The 20,347-nt window shown below is 36.9% G+C and overlaps 1 protein-coding gene across 3 annotated transcripts in view; it reads left to right on the top strand.

Moving 5' to 3' along the window:
- Nucleotides 1-4,215: 4,215 nt before the first annotated feature.
- Nucleotides 4,216-20,347, top strand: part of LOC139981326 (calcium/calmodulin-dependent protein kinase kinase 1-like) — an 89,710-nt gene continuing 73,578 nt past the window's right edge. For 2 of the 3 annotated variants that reach the window (XM_071993655.1, XM_071993657.1), the window contains exon 1: nt 9,374-9,761. The gene's annotated coding sequence lies outside the window, so the exon portion shown is untranslated. Of the gene's footprint in view, nt 4,466-9,373; nt 9,762-20,347 lie in introns of those variants that run through there. The other variant, XM_071993656.1, reaches the window with a different exon arrangement.

Here is a 20,347-nt window from a genome sequence, read left to right as displayed (position 1 = left end):
TTCTACTAACAGACCAATTGCTTTCAAAATGTTAGTGCATAGCTATGGAATTGGTCGATCTTTTCAAAATACTATTTCTCGTTTGGGGGGTTCTACCCAATATTCCCAATTATTTCCAAGATGATGAATAGGACGGTCGATCTAAGTGATTAAGTGTCTCACGGGGGGGGGGGGGGGTAACGAGGTTCCGAGGGATGCAATAAAATACAGCTTATCAGTAGGTCATCAGTATTTGGCGCCAATTTGTAGCTTCCTAAAATGTACTTTCCTCAGCCAGTTAGGACAAATTTCTGATGCCAATATTTCTCTAAACCGTCCTCCCATTTCATGCAGGTCAGATATACCTGCTACGAACGAAGACAACAAAGTGAACACAGATAACTATGAGTCACTTGCTAAGAACGACGACCAGAAGCCTGCTAAGAAGAGCTCCGAAGTAGTTGCTATACACATCAAGACGACCGGAAACCTATCGCAAATGGCTCACAAGTGCCTGGTAAAAACGCAGACCAGAGACTAACCACAGACAGCCAAGAAATACCTGCTTGCAATAACGACACCACAACAACTGCAGGCAAACCCGAAGAACTTGCTACGAACGACAATCGCATATACCATCTTTGAAAAGCTCTCAAGTAGTTGCTACACTAGACGACCGGAAACCGACCTCAAATGGCCCACAAGTACCTGCTAGAAACGAAGCAAGCACGTTCTTCGAACAAGATCCTAGTTTGGGGTAAAATATTGAAAGATAAGTTCATTTCAAGGCAGTAATTGCTTTTGGTGTTGCTTTTATGCTCTCTTAAAATCAATCAGAGGCATTTTAATGAAAGAAGTTACCGATGAACTCCACCCTGTCTTCATATCATTTGTACCTCGTGTAGTCACCTGTGTCTGTTGCATCCCTGGTGTATGATATCGGAGAAAGTCTCTCAAGACTGGAATGGAAGAACTTTTCTTTGCTCTTTCTGACTGGAACCTATCAAGCTCTTGCAGCGGTATAGCTTTCGTTTATGCAGTAGCAACCTTAGAGGGCGGTGACGTGACATCCATAACGTCGTTTCGACACGCATTTGTAGCGATACTTTGCGCTCTCTTTCTACGAGAGACACTTTCCAAATTGGACTTTTGTTCAATCGTGTTGACTTTAGCAGCTATCGTCATTCTTGCAAAACCAAATCTATTCTTAGCTCATCTATATTCGACCTGCTTCAAGTATATCTTATTTGCTTCTACGTACTGTGCCGCCATGAATACTATTATGGCACGGAATGTAAGTAAAACGAAAAGTGATGTTATAGTGTCAGTGTTCTACGCTCCCGTGGTTTCTACAATAGTGATTTTGGAGTGGCTTGTGGTAGCCTCAATGTTTGGGAAGTTTCCAGGTATCTGTCTAGTAATATTGCCATTCTCTCTGTCGGTCTCGTAACAGGCATTGCTGATCTACTCATGTTCGTGGCGTTAAGAAGAGAAAATGCGTGTGACGTCACGCTGGTAGGTTCAGCCAAAAGTCGTATTTACCTTTATTCGATCAATATATAGTTTTCCAAATTATTCCAGACAGCTACAGTGTAATAGGAGCGTTACTAGTGTGCCTTTCAATAATCGTAGTCTCTTTCAAAAGGAAAAGAAGTAATGCATCCATGAACGGACACCCAGTTTAACAGAGGTGTGCAACCTTTGACAGTTTATAAGGGTGCTACATGGAATAATTGCTTACAACTATTTTACAGCCCGTTGGGACAATTTCTTAACTGCTAGTACCACTCTTTACTGTCCTCCCTCATATCATGCTTCAAAGCACTTGTACTGACAGTATTAAACGGTTCTTAACCTTTCTCTGATTCGAATGCTAATACCACTATATACTGTCCTCTCATATCATGCTTCGAAGCACTTGTACTGCCAATACGAAGAGTTCCTAACCTGCTAACCATTATCTGATAGAAACATGATATTCATACTGATTAATACTTTCTTTTTCTTTTGTTTTCCCCCTTTTATGCTATAAATTAAAGTGCCTGTTACAGAGAGTTACTTTGGCACACTATCTGATATTCGTGGATATCAGAACTGGAAAACAGAACAAAATGTAATTATAATGTATATCGATGACGTCACTGTTTCGGATATGAATAAAGTGATCTCCCTTCTGCTTGAAAGATGTCCTCTCAGTTTTCATATGTCCAACCTGTTCGGCCACGTTGAAGCCTTTACATGTTAAATTTGGCAAAGGCATTTTGACATTGGACAAATATAGATAGATGCACAGTGTATTGTTCCAAGGTAAATGGGGGCGGTATTAAATAACATGAACGTTATTTATTGTCTTTTTGCTATTAAAATAGCGATCACAAACGAATACAAATTGTAAGTGAAACCATGCACGATCGTGATAATTATAAGCCATTTGGACACTAAAGTTGAAAGTAATTAAACCAAAACTTGGTTGTCCTTTGTGTAGAAATCTAATTAAAACTTGTTTCCGATAATTTGGATGAGTAAAAACAATGAATAAACATTTTATGAACAAGATTGGCTTAGTGAAGTTGATATAAACTCCCACTGTAAAATTTACAGAATTACACACAAAAAACGAATCTCAAATTTGAAAATGATTTTTCAAAGATGATCCTGTCACATTGTCTCATTTTCTCTGATTTAGATGACATCACAGCAAGCTCTCAATTGATATGGCGTGATATCATAACGTTGCTGTTTTTTTTTTTCAAGATAAAAATTGTAAAAGTTTGCAGAAAAACACAAGTTTGGAAATAATTTAATAGTTTCGAATCTTCGTTTCTAAACCTACAAATGCCAATTATTGAAACTCTATTTTAGAAAAAAAAAAAAAAAAACCTTCCTCCTTAAAGCTAGAAAAATAATAAACATTTTTAAGTGCATTTTATAACATGGTCATGTTAACATTTCATAACTGATTTCTATTAGTATCGTTTTTGTTTCCGTCAGTTTTTATCTTTGACACATATAGTTCTCAATCCTCCACTATTAATTTGAATATTGTTTGTTTTTCTGTTTGGTTTTATGTTGACTCATTGTTTACTTTTCTTTGTTTCACTATCGTGGATACTTTCTTTGCTTTTTTTGTTTTTCTGATGTATTTTATATGTCATTAAGTCTATTGTATACCTCGTTGAGGAGACTGAATCAATGTTTTCCACAAATCAACTTTTGTTTTGGCTGTATCTTCACAACCGGGAAATGAAATAATTGCTTTGTTAAATTTTAGCGCTTTTAGTTCATGTAGAAGATTCTATATTATAGCGTACTTTCAGTGAATTTTCCTATACAATTCCTATTGATTATTCAGTTTACTCAGTGGCGTGTCAAATCCCTTCCCCCCTCCCCACCCCCTGCCAACACCCCAAACATCCATCGTCAGTCGGGGGAAAACGTTCAGTCGGGGGATGTATTTGTTATCACAACTTTGCGTTTATACCAAACTATAGACCTTATTTATAGTCTGAATATGCCTCAGAATACACCACATGACGTCTCAACTTTGATTTTTTTTCTGGGGGAGGAGTCCCAGCCCCCCGCCCTCTACATAGGACTGCCCCACTGCCACACCCCTCTGTCGTAGTTTGTTGTTATCCACCAGCCCTCTATAAAGGTCCTTGCTGAATTCAGTCTTTGTCCGGGGGGAGGCCGGGGAAATTGAAATTCCTCGCGCTTTTGAAATCTGGTCACGTCACTCAGTTTACTCGAACCCTTTGCCATAGGAATGAACAGCAGAAAGCTATCGTTTAGCTTCTAGCTGCGAACATGTTCCACTTCAGGAATTAATGGCGCTATTCTAAAACAAGAAGTGTGTCTATATACGTACCGTACGTGTTTGGAATCAATATAATATACGGGATGAAAAGGGACTGCGGCGTGGACCCTCGTTTGGACATATTTATGTATAATGTTTTAATATAAATATATATTTCTTTATAGGAGAACGTTATGAGTAAATCAAATGATATAGGCTATCTGTTCACATAGTAGATGTGAAAGAAGCTCGGTTTTATACTCTTGGATACCGTAACGACCGTATGTATACATATATGGCTACATAACCTTACACAATAGAAGGAATGTTTAGCTTTGTTACAGATCGAGGGAACACAATCAGCCTGGATTTGATTCAACCAAAGTAGGTTCCTATGCGTTTCAACGATGTAAGCGTTTCCATGTGTTGTCAATGGAATGATGATAAGCTGTACTAAATGTAAGCCTATAGCAAACAGCTCAGACTTTGTGTAAAAAAAGTGAGACCACGGCGATATGTACATGACCATATGAAAACTGTTTTCACGTATCTATGTAGCTACATTGCGAACAACGTGTGTGTAACTTTATCGTTTCACCTAAAATAATGGCCAGGACGATGAACACCGGGACGAGACAAGCCGTCTTGTGATGCAACAGCAGTGTCTTAAGTAGGACTATGTCTACAACGGTAAGCGTTTTCATGTAGCCTACTGACAGAGGCAATTTCTAGACGTTCAGTATGCATAACTTGTCAAAACCCCCGGAATCTGCAGCGTTTTGTATTTATTTTTTAAATTTATATTTCTTGCTCTCTCGAAATGTGCTAAAAAGCACAAAACAAAATGAGAGAGAGAGGGGTAGAAAGAGGAAGAGGGGTGGGGGGGGGGTGTTCAATTTCTATATAATGTATTTAAACGCCCTTGTGGGCTCAGAGGGCAGGGCCCCAGAATCTGCAGCGTTTCGAATATTTCTTGTCCTCTTGAAGCGAGTGTAAATCACGAAAATCTTGACACGTGAGAGAGAGAGAGGTGAAGAGGAAGTCTATTACTCTTGAATGCATTGAAAAGCTCTAGTGGGGGTACATCCGGGTGAACCCCCGGAATCCATAGCATTTCGTGATGTTGGCCTTCTCCTCGTGAGGTCGTAGCGGCATTAGAATTAAAATTACAGTTCTCTTAAATTAATTCCAAGACTTTGTGGCGATCACTGGGACGTCAGCAGGGGATAGAAGCCGGTGGGGGGGGGGACTGGGGCATGTGCCCCCACTGTTTCCAAAATAGCAAATGTGCCCTACTGGCAAATAAAATGTGCGCCTTTGATGAAGAACTGTCTTTTGGATATCTTAAGCTTTTGTTAATTTTAATATTTTATGTTAATTATTTATTTCAAGTATGTACATGCTATTTTTAAAATGGCATCCCATATCTTTTTGTAGCATGGTTAACAATAAACACTCCCAATAACTGTCGCGAGAGGGTAAGATGATTTCATCCGTTTTGGGCAAAGAAAAATATGTAATGCCACCGGTATTATAACTGACTAAATGATAACACTGAACGTGCGATCCTCGGTCATTGCTACATGGTGCAGAACTGACATTCTTACAGGACGCCATCACTTCAGACAACGGTCTCGGAATTCATATATAGATACAGACAAAACTCGGCACAGATTGAGCGAAGCTCCACCAGATACAGTGCCAATCTATCGGCCCCCCTCTCACCTCCGTGTTTCTTCCACCCCATCCAGTCACCTGATACTTTGATCTCCTTTCTCTGACGTCAAACTACACTGTTGCTCCAAAATGCTTATCTCTAAAGAGGAAGAACTATATCGTTAGAGTTAGGCCTACACATACACGGTTAACATAAAGTACGCTAATCTATTGTGGACGGCCTATTCCAGTCTCCCCCCTTCCAGCCCCCTTCCAGCCCCCCTCCAGTCCCCCCGACGAGTTGTTTGGTTTTCGTGTTCATGCTCTATCTCGGATGACTTTTCTTAGAAAGCATGTTACTATCGTTATTATTATTATTTTATTAGTTTGTTTTAAATAACACTTCATGTAATTTTAGCACAGGAGTTGGGGCACATGAATTTAGATATTTGAGGCATTTAGAGGGAGTCTTTTATTTTTGACATGTGATAGGGCTTGCGGGGAAACCTGCGCCAGGCGATGGTGGGGCCCTTTCAGGATAACCTATTAATAATATCCCAAAATAACGGTCATGTTTGGCGTCCTCTTCTATACAGTGTAATGAGATATATCACGTAAATACAGCTCACATATTCAGATAACGATGAGATTATCATAGTGCCTATCGTGAATAGTATATTTTCATATCTCCCCAAAATTTAAATGTGGGGAACCCAGCCCCCCCCCCCCATTGTGCCCCCAAAACGAACTTGCATTGAACAATATAATCATGATGGAAGATATGAGTGCTTTAAATTGTTTCAGTATAACTCTTAGGTTTTCAAGATGTTTGACCTTGTAAATATACTAAATAGCTAAAGCATGCGCGGTTCCAAGGGTGGGGTTGAGGGGGGGGATACCCCCATTTTCAACCCCATTACAAAAATTGAGTTTAGACCTAATTAATTGCCTACAAATGACTTAGATCTAAAATTTTAATTATTTATACATGTGAACCTCCTTATAAACTGCTTCGACGACCGGTCGAGGACCATATCCCGTCCTTTTCAATTTGCAGGAACGACCCCTGTTAAGTGCTCCTTGAAGGATAAAATAGGCGACGATGACTTCGGCTCTGTAAGTCCATGGTTAAATTTATGAGTGTTAATGGATTCTTTGATAAAATTATAATAATAGAGAAGGCAGAACATAATTTCCTAGCATTTAATTCCGAAACCATTCCAAATGGAGAGAAACAAGAACCACTTAAAGTTAGATGGAGGCGTAGCCAGTGTTCAAATTGACGGGAAGGGCGCGAACGTTGCATGATGTCCGACTATACGGATGTGTTAAGGGGGAGAGGGTGTCCGTGAGAAACTTTGTTGTGAGTATGGGGGGGGGGGTGCAAAATAGAGGTGCCGTTTCCATCATTTCAACTACATTGTACATGAAGTGTACATGTTTTAAGACTACCTCTGCTTAATTTTGGAAAACTGGCACACGGTGAATTTCTTTCGGTGAGGGGCAGTAGGGTTCAGTTATTGGTTGGACATAGTACCGCACCGAGGAACGTCGTTGCACAATTTAAACCCTTGTGACGACATTGTTAACAAATGAGCAACAACATTATGGAAAGAAGAATGTCACACACGTCTAGGTGTTTCTAAAACATACTTCAAACACCGTCATCATTTCAGCAGGTTAGGGGTCTGTTTTTACCTCCATGCTATCACTATATCAGTGCACGTTTTAATTTAGCCAGTTGTTGGACTCTGCAGTGGCAACTATCACGTAGCCTATCACAATTTCGATAAAGAATCTCGATGCAAACCCTCCAAATAGGATATAGATTTGACAAACCCTTGATTAGTTTCCACGGAAGTGTCACTCTTGTTTCGCAATAAGATAACGATTAATAAGAAACGATATCCACTTATAAACTTGCGAGATTCACTCAGCGGTTATGTCGGCTTTTCTGTTTGTAAACATGTCCTCAGTCACGTTTTCTCTACCCCGCAAGGAGATACACAATATGCGGCGCTATTTCGATTTGAAACTGACATTAAAAACCATAGCGTTCAACATGCTTCATAATAAACTAGATGTGCCTATCTAGTACGACAGACATTTGAAATATGACATGACACTTATCGGCGAAAACAAATAGCCGCATTTATAAAGTAGCATAAATATGTATTTCAGTCATATGTACACAAGGAGTAAATTTTATAAGTGTGTCACACTAGAGGTGCCCTGCAGAGGCTTCGAGAACCAAGTACGGGCCCTCAAGACGACCGGTACTTCATGGACGGTCGGCCGTTTGACTCCTTATTCGACCCTGGGTTCATAGACTTTCTCGTCGGGACTGGACTCATAGAGAGTGTCACGTGATGAATATAGTCTCGATGCACAGTATACGAGTGCACTTTAAAGGCCCGGTCACACTATACCGATATTTTATCGGAATACTATCCGATTTTCCCAGAGGAATCGAAACAGACAGTTTTTCGTTCGGGTCTTCTAGCCACAGTGATAAAGGACCTGATTTGCTATCTGTTGAGCCATTCCGATGTGGAATAGCCCTCTCCTAACTTTTGATATTGACTCCGTTTCCTTTTATCGGTTAGCTATCCGATTTCTCTTCCGATTTTTATCGTTTTTCGATGTGACGTCACTTCAGAATGTAGTCAGTTCTAGAACCCCTCAGATTTGAAGTAGGTATTCGAATATTCTACTGCATTCATTACATTCACTACCACAAACCTCACTCTTCGGCCTAAAATCGGAAAAATCGGACCGTATTTCGATAAAATATCGCTGTAGTGTGACCGGGCCTTTACTTACCCTTTTTTCTACGAAAGTGGAAAGGGATTAACTTTTGTATCAGTGTTTCTTGCGTGCTTTGGTTACAATCAGCTGATAGGATTATAGACCAAAGTGACACTTTCTGTTTTCAATAGATGACAGTTTACTAAGTCAGTCAGTCAGTCAGCCAAGTATTGTGTACTTTGAGAAACGCGCCGTCTCATGTATAAGGGCTGGACTTGGGGGAGGGTAGGGATGGAAGGGGGGGTGGTGGTATGAATGGAGTCGATGTCAATCGGAGCCTTTAAGAATAGTTTAACTCCCAACGAGTTAATGAATTGTTACAATGTATTGAGAATTGTTTGTTTGGTTCGTGTTGCTGTCAGAATGGAATGGGAAAATTCTAAACCTCACACAAACGGACCTGTAGGTAAAGATCATCATAGACTGAGAAATGGGCTTAAAGTTTATCCATTTGTTTCCAACTATGCTAGAAATATGTTATAAATGTTCAATCTATACTCACTCATGCTCTTCAAATTCAACAACCATTTTACTGTCAGCCTCACTAATTAAGACCATGTAGACATACACTTAATTAGTCTAAGAAAGTAAGCCTTTCCTGCATTTGCAGGCAACACATTGGATGTTCAGAAACTCAAGTAAATTAGTTTTTAAAATTTCATCAACTTTTATGATGTTGAAGTTCTTGGGCCATATTCTGATAATCTTTCATATGAACTCCGATTGACCTTGATGTAACCTTTATTATTATTATGTTTTCTCTAACAACACGTAGTATCTTTAGAGATATTTCTCATTATGATGACAATAACATATCCAAGTAAGTCTTTGCCATGACCTTTATCATTATTACCAGAATTCCTTCATCGTTATGGAATTGTTTTGTGGGAAAAGGAAAGCAAACCAACTTCTGAATGTTGTTTTCGCAGTCTGCAGTTCTAAATCGTCCTTAAAAGTGTACACAGCTATGAAAATCATAATCTAAGCGGAGAAACTAAAGTCTTCTATGAGAGACAACTTATCTAAAACGACTTATAGCAAGTCGAACAAACTCAGCTTACATTGACGCTTCGTTGAGACCACGGATATCTAGCTGACATATAAATGTCTTTCTAGTCCAATAACAACTCCCTGGTCCAATACAAAAGGTAAACAAATTGTCAGTATGCAACTTATCAGCTTCTGTCGTAATCGTGACCACTTGTTAGGAAATATATCGAGAATATTCCATCAGAAATCAGTGACATAACGTGTTAAGTGTTCTTTCTACATCAGAAATTGTCGTTCTCTAAATAGGAGTCTTTTTCTGTTGAAATCTAACAGTATCGTTCTCTTGTTTATGTGTGCATTAAATTACCGCGCTGGAGAGGCTTTACATTCGTCGAAGCGGTAGCGCTGTGCAGTGTTGACATAAACACCAGCACAGTCTTGTTATAGTGTTCAATTTATGTAACTTACTGCAAGCCTATCCTGGTGGTCTGAACGATAGATTGTGAAAGGTGCTAACAGCATCGACTAACCGGTAAGTTTATCTATATTCTTGCACTAAGTTGGAGTAAATGATAACGAAATGCTTTTATATTTGCTAAGCAATATAATATGTTTTTCTTTATAATGTACTGCCATGTGTGGTGATAATTACGCAATTAGCACTTGCAATAATAATAAGTTGATACATTCGCTGTACACAACCAGTCTACATGTGAGTTAGGCTACCATAGCCTAAGTTGGTTCTGATGTATAAATTAGGCATTGAAAGGTAAGTTGGGTAGATTACAACGCCTATGTCTAGGTGGTTTCAGTTCATGATACCGTTAAACTATGTAACACTAATTAGTGATTACCATTTTACAGCACGACTGCAACAGCCAGAATTTTTCCATCCGTAAACAGTTCTTCTAAATAGCCTACAACTTACAAGCTAAGAATCACTGAGGCATATCACTACGTTTTCTGTGTAAGAGCTGTTGCAAAAATTGGTAGACTATCCTACATGGTAGGAATGCTGTGCTTCTTTTGTTGGTAGCTTGCTAATAGTTGCAGTATTATCCTTTGAAGTGCAGTTATTTTGCTAATAGTTGCAGTATTATCCCTTGAAGCAGTTATATTTCTATTTATGTTTAGATAATAGTTATAACTGATTAAATTGTAAGGGTATTGACTACACCTTTTTGCAATGTAGTTACTGTAATTGTGCAAAGAAGAACACAGAGCTAGAGCTCTGTTCAACAGGCAGTTGTGTCTTCATCAGTTATTGGTGAGGTTATTATGTACAGGCAACTGTATAGGGCTGCTAATATTTATTGAGTATTTATTCAGAATTTGCCTGAAAAACTCAGTTTTTACCTACAGTACTATAGGACTTGGTATAATTTTGAAAAGAGGCCTAGTGTATGTGCCATCAGTAGACTGTCAATTTGTGTGGGGTAGGAGGTGGGGGTAGGAGGTGGGGGTAGGAGGTTGGGGGTAGGAGGTTGGGGGTAGGAGGTTGGGGGTAGGAGGTTGGGGTAGGAGGTCGGGGGTTGAGGAACAATAGCTATTAATATTCAACAATGAAGGGCACTCATAGCACTGTGTCCTTTAAATTAGCCACAAGATCGTAGGTATGTAACTTTACACATTACATTTGTGATGTTCATGGGACCGCTCACAATGGAACAGGATGGCCCTTAAAAATGGAAATAAAAAATTACTTACAGTATGATTGACGAAAGCAGATCCCTGGCTTAGGTTCCCATAACTGCACAGACGAAAAAAGTATTTCATATACCAGTTGTATATCTGAATATTTGCCCAAAATGAATTTGAGCTTCATAACTAGTGTTAAAGAATTTAAGTATATAAATATTGTGCTACCAAAAGAGCCTGACCATTTCTCATACTAGAGTAGAGCATTTCCAAAGCTAGTTTTTGGTGTGGGTTTATTGTGGCCATAGTGCATTATTTAAAATAAATGAAATTTCATAAAGCTTTTAGAGAGAGAGTCTCCTTCAGTTCTTTCCAGGAAATCAGTTCACTCCGACCAATTTTAAAATTCTTTAACTATATATTTGCTTTAAAATTATTACCATCCAAAACCACAGAAAAATCACAGGTTTGGCAACATTTCCAGGTGATGAAAGCATGGTATTATTTTGGAGTGCTGTTAATTACTGGCCACTTGGGTTTGTCTGAAGCCATGTACTGTGGATTTGTTGTGTGTATACTGGACCAATCTAGTAGATTTTGAGCAGAATGGGAGTAACCTAGAGTCAGTCAGCATATTTTTTATTGTAAGGCTTGTAATGACCCTACGCATACAATAAATGTAACTTTAAGTGTGTGTCCACAGTTATTACCAGCATGTAGAGCTGTACGGTATGTGAATAGAGCTACAGTACAGTACAGTTCCATTGACTTGCTGTATGTTATAATATACAATGAGTTTTACATGTCAGCAACATGTAATTTTTTGTTATCACAAGTAAACTACAATGGGTTAACAAACTAATTGACTTTAAGATGGTGTAATTAGCAGAAAGGTCAGAGATTTCTGTACCTGTACCAACTTCTGACTTAATTGCCTTTAAAACGTCTCAGCAAATATTTGGATGAGCTACCGTACTGTATCCACACAACCTTTTAATGGATTTTACAAAGTCACAATGTCTGTAGCTCTCTCTGTCTGTCTACTAATCAAAGGATATATACTGTAATAAGCCAATCTTATCTCATGGGGATAGTTGAAAGTCCTTGAGAGAAAGTGAGGAGGCACCTCTTACAGTAGTCAGGTTTTTGCAGAAATGGAAATGTCCTGTTGATGCATCTCTGACAAAAATCCCACATCAGGACGTCGTCAATTCTGACAGGGCTGCAGCACTGGTTTAATGGTCAGCGCTTTAAAATTTGACTTTTATCCAACATATTCTGTAGAGATTAACTTAGGTACACACATTCGAAAAACATTTTGCCTGCTTTGCTGTTGGGATTTTTGAATTTTTTTGATATCATAGTATAGTTACATTGTGGAAATGGTTCCACAGACTAAAGCTGTTATATCCAGAAAACTAATTGGAATCTGCGGTTCAGTTTGACAAATTTGCACTAACAGTAGTCTACTTCGATGTTTTCAATGCCATTGCATATGAATCTGTTCCCTTAAAGAAGATTGAAACAGGTTAAGCTTGCAAAATTTTCAATATTTTTACCAGATCACCCTAAAATTAAGATTTTCATGCTTGTTTTTGTTGAAGTTTAAAACAGTTCTATTCACATCATATATTTTGCATTTTTTGGTCGACCATAAATTTTGTCTAAAATGCAGTTCTAATTCATCATTCATTATTTTGACTTTTTCCCTCTTTTAATAATTCATTACCTACAATAGGATGTAGTTGTCATCTCATCTTTCCTTCCCCCAGATTTGATGTCACTTTGTTTACTTTTTTTTTCCCTGGATAGTATGTACACAGCCACTCCCACATTTGGGTTTCAAATAACGGCTGTATTAATTGTTTTTAATTTTTACTATATATATGAAAAATGCTTTTAAAATATTGGAACTTTCAATAATTGTACAGTATGTTGGGCTCAAGTGTCCATATGTAGCTGAGAGTGATGAAAGTAGTTTCATTTATACAAACATAGCTACAGTATATTGCACGTAACAACAAAGACACAACCAGGGTGCTTTATATTACAAGATCTGTCACATGCAACAGTAGTCATCCATAATTTGTAGACGGAAGGCAGACATACATATTTTATGTTTTGGATAAGAAACAGATCCAGCTCATCTTTGGCTGGCTTACTGACTGACTTTACCGACTTCATCCTTGCATTTCCATTAATATTTGAAGAGACTCATAATTTCTATCGCTTTCAAAACGGAAATCATGTTGGCACCGTTGGGCTTTCTCTTGACACTGTTGTCGAAATTTTAATTAGGAAATTTTGCGTCCTGTTTTGTGAGAGTAGCACTTGAGCAGTAGAGATTAGAACTTTCTGTGCAGTAGGCTCTATATCTCAAGACAAACAAATTGATTACTGATAACTGAATATGAAATATTGTAATAATTAAAATGAATATTCATTGTATGTTACAAATTTTCTAAAAAGTACTTCAGCCTAGAGTGATCTGCATGGTATCGATCAATTTCAAATTTTGGGGCAAGATTATGTAAATCGATACAAGTTGGGGCAATTCATGATATTATCAGCAAAAATACATGGACAATATAGCATTCCTCTTACACATACCAAACTATATTGTGCAGTATTTTTAAAGCAAGATGAAAAATTCTGTATCTACCGTAACGATTGAACGTTGAACTATTTTCTGATACATATTGAATTGTAGTGATTACTATATATACAGTAGCTTCATAAAATACTTGTCAAAATAGAATTGTTTCACAACCTCTGGAAAGTTAAGTTTATCGTCATTTAGCAGCCAATGAAACCTAACATACAACTCAAATCTTTTGTCAACAAGTTATGTGCAACTTTCATGTCTGTTTCAAATTTACCACTTGTCATTCTTTTATCCCTGAAAATTCATTGATATTGTAGCATACAGTACAATAAGGAGTCAATGTATGTGTCCCTTCCCCCTCCTCTCGCTCTCTCTCTCTCTCCCCCCCTCTCCTCCCCCTCCCCCTCTGGGTCTCTCTCTCTCTGTACACAATGAAAGCACTGTTCTACAGGTACAGTACTAGCTACAAGTATCATGGAATACTAAAGCTCATCTCATTAATGTTAATACTATAAAATATCGATTTTGTGTACAAAATACACATCATGCGTAATTTCAATTCGTTTCTCTAGTATAGAACTCCACCCCTGTCTCTCTCTGGGTTCACAATGGAACCACTGTTCTACTGTATGTGTACAAATACGGTAGCTACAAGTACCATGGAATATTAAAGCTGATCTCATTTGTGATAAAACTATAAAAATATATAGATTTTGTGTACAAAATACACATTGACATTGTGTCTAATTTGTGTCTTGTAAAGAACTCTCTCCCTATCTCTCTCTATGTGTACACAATGGAACCACTGCTCTATATGTACAGATACAGTAGCTACAAGTATCATGGAATATTAAAGCTGATCTCAAAATTGTGTTAAAACTATAAAAAATATAGATTTTGTGTACAAAAGAACACATAGACATGATACATACTGTAACTTGTGTCTCGTATATATAGCATTTTGACAATTTAGCGGAACGTTTCAAAAAAACATTTTGCCTTTTACGTGGTACCAATGTTTAATTAAATTCTCTGAGTGCAGTTTAGGTACGAATGGTTCTTCTCGGTGTTTCTCCCTTCGATTTCTGCTGATTATTATCTGTGTGAACACGACTTCTTCCACAGAAACTGTAATTGTCAAGTAATTGCTGCTATATACAGTACAATGGTACTGCCCACACTATAGTACATACATGTATCAATCACTTTAATGGCGGGTGAAGTTTTGGAGAAGGTCATTGCTATTACTTCCTGAGATTGTTGTTTATATCGTATCCTCTTGTTGTACACAACGAGACATGAAGAGTAGTTGGAATGTCAATAACTGTTGGGCAAAACTATTTTCAGTATAAATGATGGAATGGAGACATTTTTTATTTAATAAACCTATGGTACAACTAACTATTAATTCAGGATTATAATATGAAATACACAAAATATTACATTTGTATCTACAGTAACTTGGTTAAGGTTTGAATTTTTTGTGCAAGATTCTAGTAATTGTCAGTTTTTCCACATCTGTTTTTTGTTGTTGTAATTGAGGATGTGATACTGTTTAGTAGTATTAACAGGCCTAGAATTCCAAAAGTTTTTCCACTTGATAAATACAAACTTGTGCTAAAAAATCTACTCATTCAAAGTTCTCGTTGGCATTGGCTGTACAGGTTTACTGTACACTGTACTGTATGTGACAGCAGCCCAAGAATATTTGCTGATAATAAGCAGTCAAACAGGTACGGAAATCATGCCAACCTTTTGACTGATGATTATACTGTAACTAGGCGTATCACATTTAAATGAACTTTCTTAATGTCTCCTGGCAGGGAAAATGCAAACTGTTTTGTTTTTTGTTCTTCATTGGCAAACGGCAAAAATTCACTGACATTTAGCCAACTGGTAAAATCCTGAAAATTTTGAGGCCTGAAATAAATCCAATATTAGTAGTGAAGTAATTTAAGATAGCTGTTTAACAACATTTGCTCTTTGCTAGTTAACTAATGAAGTTACCATAAATTTACTTTGAACACCAACAAATGACATATTTTCATTATAACATGCACATACTATAACTGTACCCTTTACATTATTTTAACTGTACATTCCCAACAATTACTTCTCAATGTCTATGGTATATATGTTGAAATTTACAGAAATTCATCATACTGTAGGACATCCCTGTTCATTCCCCTCCCCCCACCCTTTCTCCCCACTCCCCCAGAACTATTTAGCATTCAGGAGTACTTAATTAGTCTAAAACTCTATTAATGTGGCCCCACAGGAAATTGTGTTAAGGATAAAAACATATTTTGTATATATTTTTAGATGCCTCAGAGGGCATTCAGTACTTGTCATAGGATATTTCAACATAACAGATGCAGAATGGGTACATTTAGAACGTTTTATTACACCATGATTTTTAATTTTTTAATATTTTTTTTATTATAATAATTTTATATATTTTATTATATTATTTTTATTTTTATTTATTACACCATGTAAGATAACACTAATTTGCATTTCATGGGAGTTGGAACATCATCCACTCATCTGGCCTGCAGGCTACAGTATTTAGGGCACAGACTTTCACTTTAACCATTGCAACAGTAGTGTCACACCTTCCCCTGTCCCAGAACTTTATCATCAGGATTGTAGACAGGGTAAACCATCAGCTGTAAATTGTGGGTATAAACTGCAACTGGGGCATCATAAATGTTTGTTAAGAAACAGGTCAGTATTGCACTGGCTAAATGATTAACTTGCTGCTTCTGTCAAATTGTTATCATTTAAAGGAAGGGTAGATTGAGTGTCCAGCAGACTTAATCCTAGTACTTAACTCCCTGTAGATAATGAAGATCATCCAAAGATAAACTTTAAGCTGCAGTTTATTGATCCATAATGTGAACTGATGCATCTATGGTTTCATTCAGTCACATTTGAATGAGTCAAGATCCATAAATAGATTATAATGCCCATTGTTATAAGTTACACTAACTGTGCTGTGTTTAAGCATGGAGCTTTAACTGTTTATAGCTCCATGGTTTAAGTTTCCATCATGGGCAATTGTCAATTGTCATCCAGCTTAAAGGGAATAAAACACTTCAAAAATGCTTGTCATTTTCAGAGTTAGCCTCATTTGTATTTTTGTTTACTTTGCAATCAGGTCTCTACGTTCAGTAGTCCAGTTAATTTGGGACTTTGCTGTTGGTAACTTGAAATAGAAATGCTGAAAGTCTATACAAAACAAATAGTTTCAGTTGTTTGGAAATTTGATCAGCTATGCTAGGTGTTGGAATTTAAGGACAGGAGGAAATGGCATTGCAGGGTGTTTTGACGTTATCAGTGTTACCTCGTGTTTTGTTCGTAAAATAAACTGAAAGGTTTACGCCAGAGAGATTTGATCTTTGGTGTGCTCACATGTACAGTACCATCAAATATAGCATAGATCGCAGGAGTTAGGACAATGTGTGACACCTGCCTAAATTTCCTGTGGCTAGCTACCATGACAGAGAGGGAACTTTATTAGTTTTCTCAATTTTTCTCCCACCTGTCTCCAACCTACTTATACACTGTTCCCATTTCACCTACAACCTTTTGTACTATCTGGTGACATTTTAGCACTGCTCCCTCGAATCCCATGTCTGAGACCCCCCCCCCAGTTAGGTGACTGGTAAAATTCCCAAACCAGCAAGTTTTTTTTGAATATCGGAGCAAAGTTTTCTTCGCTATAAATCAACTGAAACATTAATTTCGCAGAGATGAAATGGAAACATGAAATTTGTATATATCGTACTTTGGCGAGTTTGTATTGTGGCTAACTGTGATTAGTGACAGTATTCAACAGATACACAGTGCGTATAGAACTTTTGAAAACGAGTTAAACGATTCCATAGACCTCATCCCCTCCCCTCCGATTGGCTACATCGTAACTCCAACTACATTGTGCGGTGTACACATTCCATAGGGAAATTGCTGGTATAGAGCACAGTACTTGGGAGTAGACGATTTTTTACAATCCCAAATTTGGAAGTTATGTTTCCCTTTCCTTGTGGTTTTTAGAGATATGTAATGGTTCATTCTGAATAAAATTGTGATTCAAGTTAAACTTGTGTAGTGTGTACCATCATGAAGGAGAGCATATAAAGAGCTCCATTTACTGTTGACTCGGATCAACTGTAATTTGCATCTGACAATATTCCCCCAATTAGTGGAGGATACCCCACTATTTAACACATTGATATATGTGCAGTAGTACAGTATGTGCTGCTTACAGTACAACCCCTTTAGGCCCTTCCTAATTAGTGAGTTTATTACCCTTTCATTTGAGGATAGTAAAGTTTATGCCCCCACAAAATTTAGTACTGTGAATATACAGTAAGGTGACCAGACGTCCCCAATTTTCGGGGACAGTCCCCGATTACAGTGTGCTGTCCCCGATGAACAAGTGTCCCCGAAAATGTCCCCGATTCGTCAAAATGTTCAGGAATTTCGAAAATATCCCACATTATTAGTAAAATAATTGTAAAAACAAAATTTAGTCACGTATGCAGTCGCAGAACGGAACAGATGGGCCAGTGTAAAGTGGAAACACTGTTAAAAATATGCTAGATCGATCTAGCCTAGCACTCTTTCGACCGTATAATTGGCAACTACGGCGACACAACGACACTTATAGTGTGAGCATGAGCAACTCACAAGCTCTCAATGAACCACGTAAAGTAAGTGAATTTCATCTTAAAAAAGCTACATTTTTGAAATAAAATTGATTTAAATAGTGCTTCTAAGTATCACCATTTTACATCTGAGCACCTTAGGCACTTGAAAATTTTCTAAGGGGACACCCCCTCCCCTTAGACCCCTCCCCCATATCAGTCACGCAATAAATGTCCCTGATTCCAGCCAGACAAATATGGTCACCTTAATATACAGGTAGTATGGTTTGTTTAATTTTTTAAACACAATATCAGTATGGTAATTAATGAACTGTAGCAAATAAAAAAAATTAAAATGCAGCTTTTAATGTTATGTATATATGTGTGAATTGTGTGTATTTGTTTGTGTGTATTTGTGTGTTTTGGGCTACAATTGATATCCTCTAATAGGGGTTTCTATTGCAATTTTGTACAGTAAGTGGTTAGAGTTTTTGACAGACATACATGTACAGTATTGCAATCTCCCTTTAAAAACCAATGTAACTTGTATGCGGCATTTTATGATATTAACTGATGCATACAATACTATGAGTCATAAGATGTATAATGACAGTAGATTATAATAATTGCATGATAACACCAAAACCATAATACTATACTTATATCAAGTATAATGCTTCTAATTTAAAGCAGTATAGATATACAGTATATATGTATATAGGAACTTACAGTATGTATATAGGAAGTAAATTGCACTTATGTATATAGGAACTTATGTATATAGGAAGTAAATTGCAAGTAAATTGCACTATTTAGTGCACTATATATATGAAGGGCACTATATATAGTGCACTTTATATACCGCACTATATATTATATAGTGTAATTTAATTCTAAGTTCCTCTCTCGTCTGTCTCATACCAATATTGTGTAACGTATACAAACTGGTACATATTGTCATTCATAAAGTAACCAAATAATGAGTTTTGGGACCCATATTCGTTACTGAACAGTAAGTAAATAAATTTGGCAAAAACTTAATAACGGAGACACATAGTATCATTCTGGTTGATTGACCCTAAAGATTTGCTTATTTTGGTTGAAAGTTGACATGACTACCATGTATAATCACATTTTTCAATGGTGACTAATTTTTTTTTACCAAATATTTCTGTTTACAACATTAACTAAGGATAAAAGCTCATGTTCAATTAATTGATTTTCTTTATTTACCCTTAAGTAAAGAACATCAGTTACTCTCATTGTCAATCACTTTCAAAAAATTGTCTTCTTTCAAACAAATTTATAAATAATTTATAAATATTGTAATGAGATGATACACATCTTTAATACAAGGTGTGTTGCTTCAACTATGGGGCTACTGTACATTTCTTATCAAGAAAAATTCTTTGACAATGGAAGTCTATTTCCAATGCACCGTAGTATAATTGAGCTATAATTACCAAAACACCACAACATAATTTGCTTGATTTGAGTTCCATATTGTTTGAATTTGGTAGTTTGGAATATGGCAAAATAAATCAGCACAAAAATATTTACTTTGAAACAGCTTTTTTTGTCCTAATTTTGATCAATAATTGGATGTTTTTCTTTTTAATACTAAAATAAAATCCCATAAAATTTTAGCCTCATTAGCAACTGGTGTTTTTTCTTTCTTCAAATAGTGAATTAATGTAAACATGATTAAAATTTCCAAATTTGTTTTTATATTAATTTTGTTAATTACTGGTCAAATGTTTTGAAAACTCTTTCAATGATGTAATATTACAAAAATAATTACACCCTAAGATCTTCACTGGGTTCAGAAACCTACATGGATTGTGGTACTAGTTTGATCAATTGTAAAATTATGTTGTTTAACCTTGGTACAGTAGGTTTAGAAAACTTGCCAATAGAACTAAAAGAATATGATGCTGTAGACATTACTTATGTTCTCGTGTTTCACAAGCTTTACCATTTTAGCATTGATTCATATGCATCAGCATATAACATAATGCGTTTGAAGACCCTGGGAAAATATCCATTGTAGCCACCCAATTTACTTCTTTTTAGAAAGAAAAAAATAAATTACGACTTGATCTGTGCTGCTTATAAATGGGGAAAAAAAATTGAACTAGTTTTTTGCAGAGTCTGCCCAAATTACAGTTTTTGAATGACAAGTATTAATTTTTTTTTCCCTTGTAGAAATTTTGGCAGAATTTTGGT

This window comes from Apostichopus japonicus, chromosome 15, assembly GCF_037975245.1.
Source record: "Apostichopus japonicus isolate 1M-3 chromosome 15, ASM3797524v1, whole genome shotgun sequence".
NCBI lineage: Eukaryota > Metazoa > Echinodermata > Holothuroidea > Aspidochirotida > Stichopodidae > Apostichopus > Apostichopus japonicus.
The sequence above is the reverse complement of the archived record's forward strand: the minus strand, read 5'-3'. Positions and strand labels throughout refer to the sequence as shown.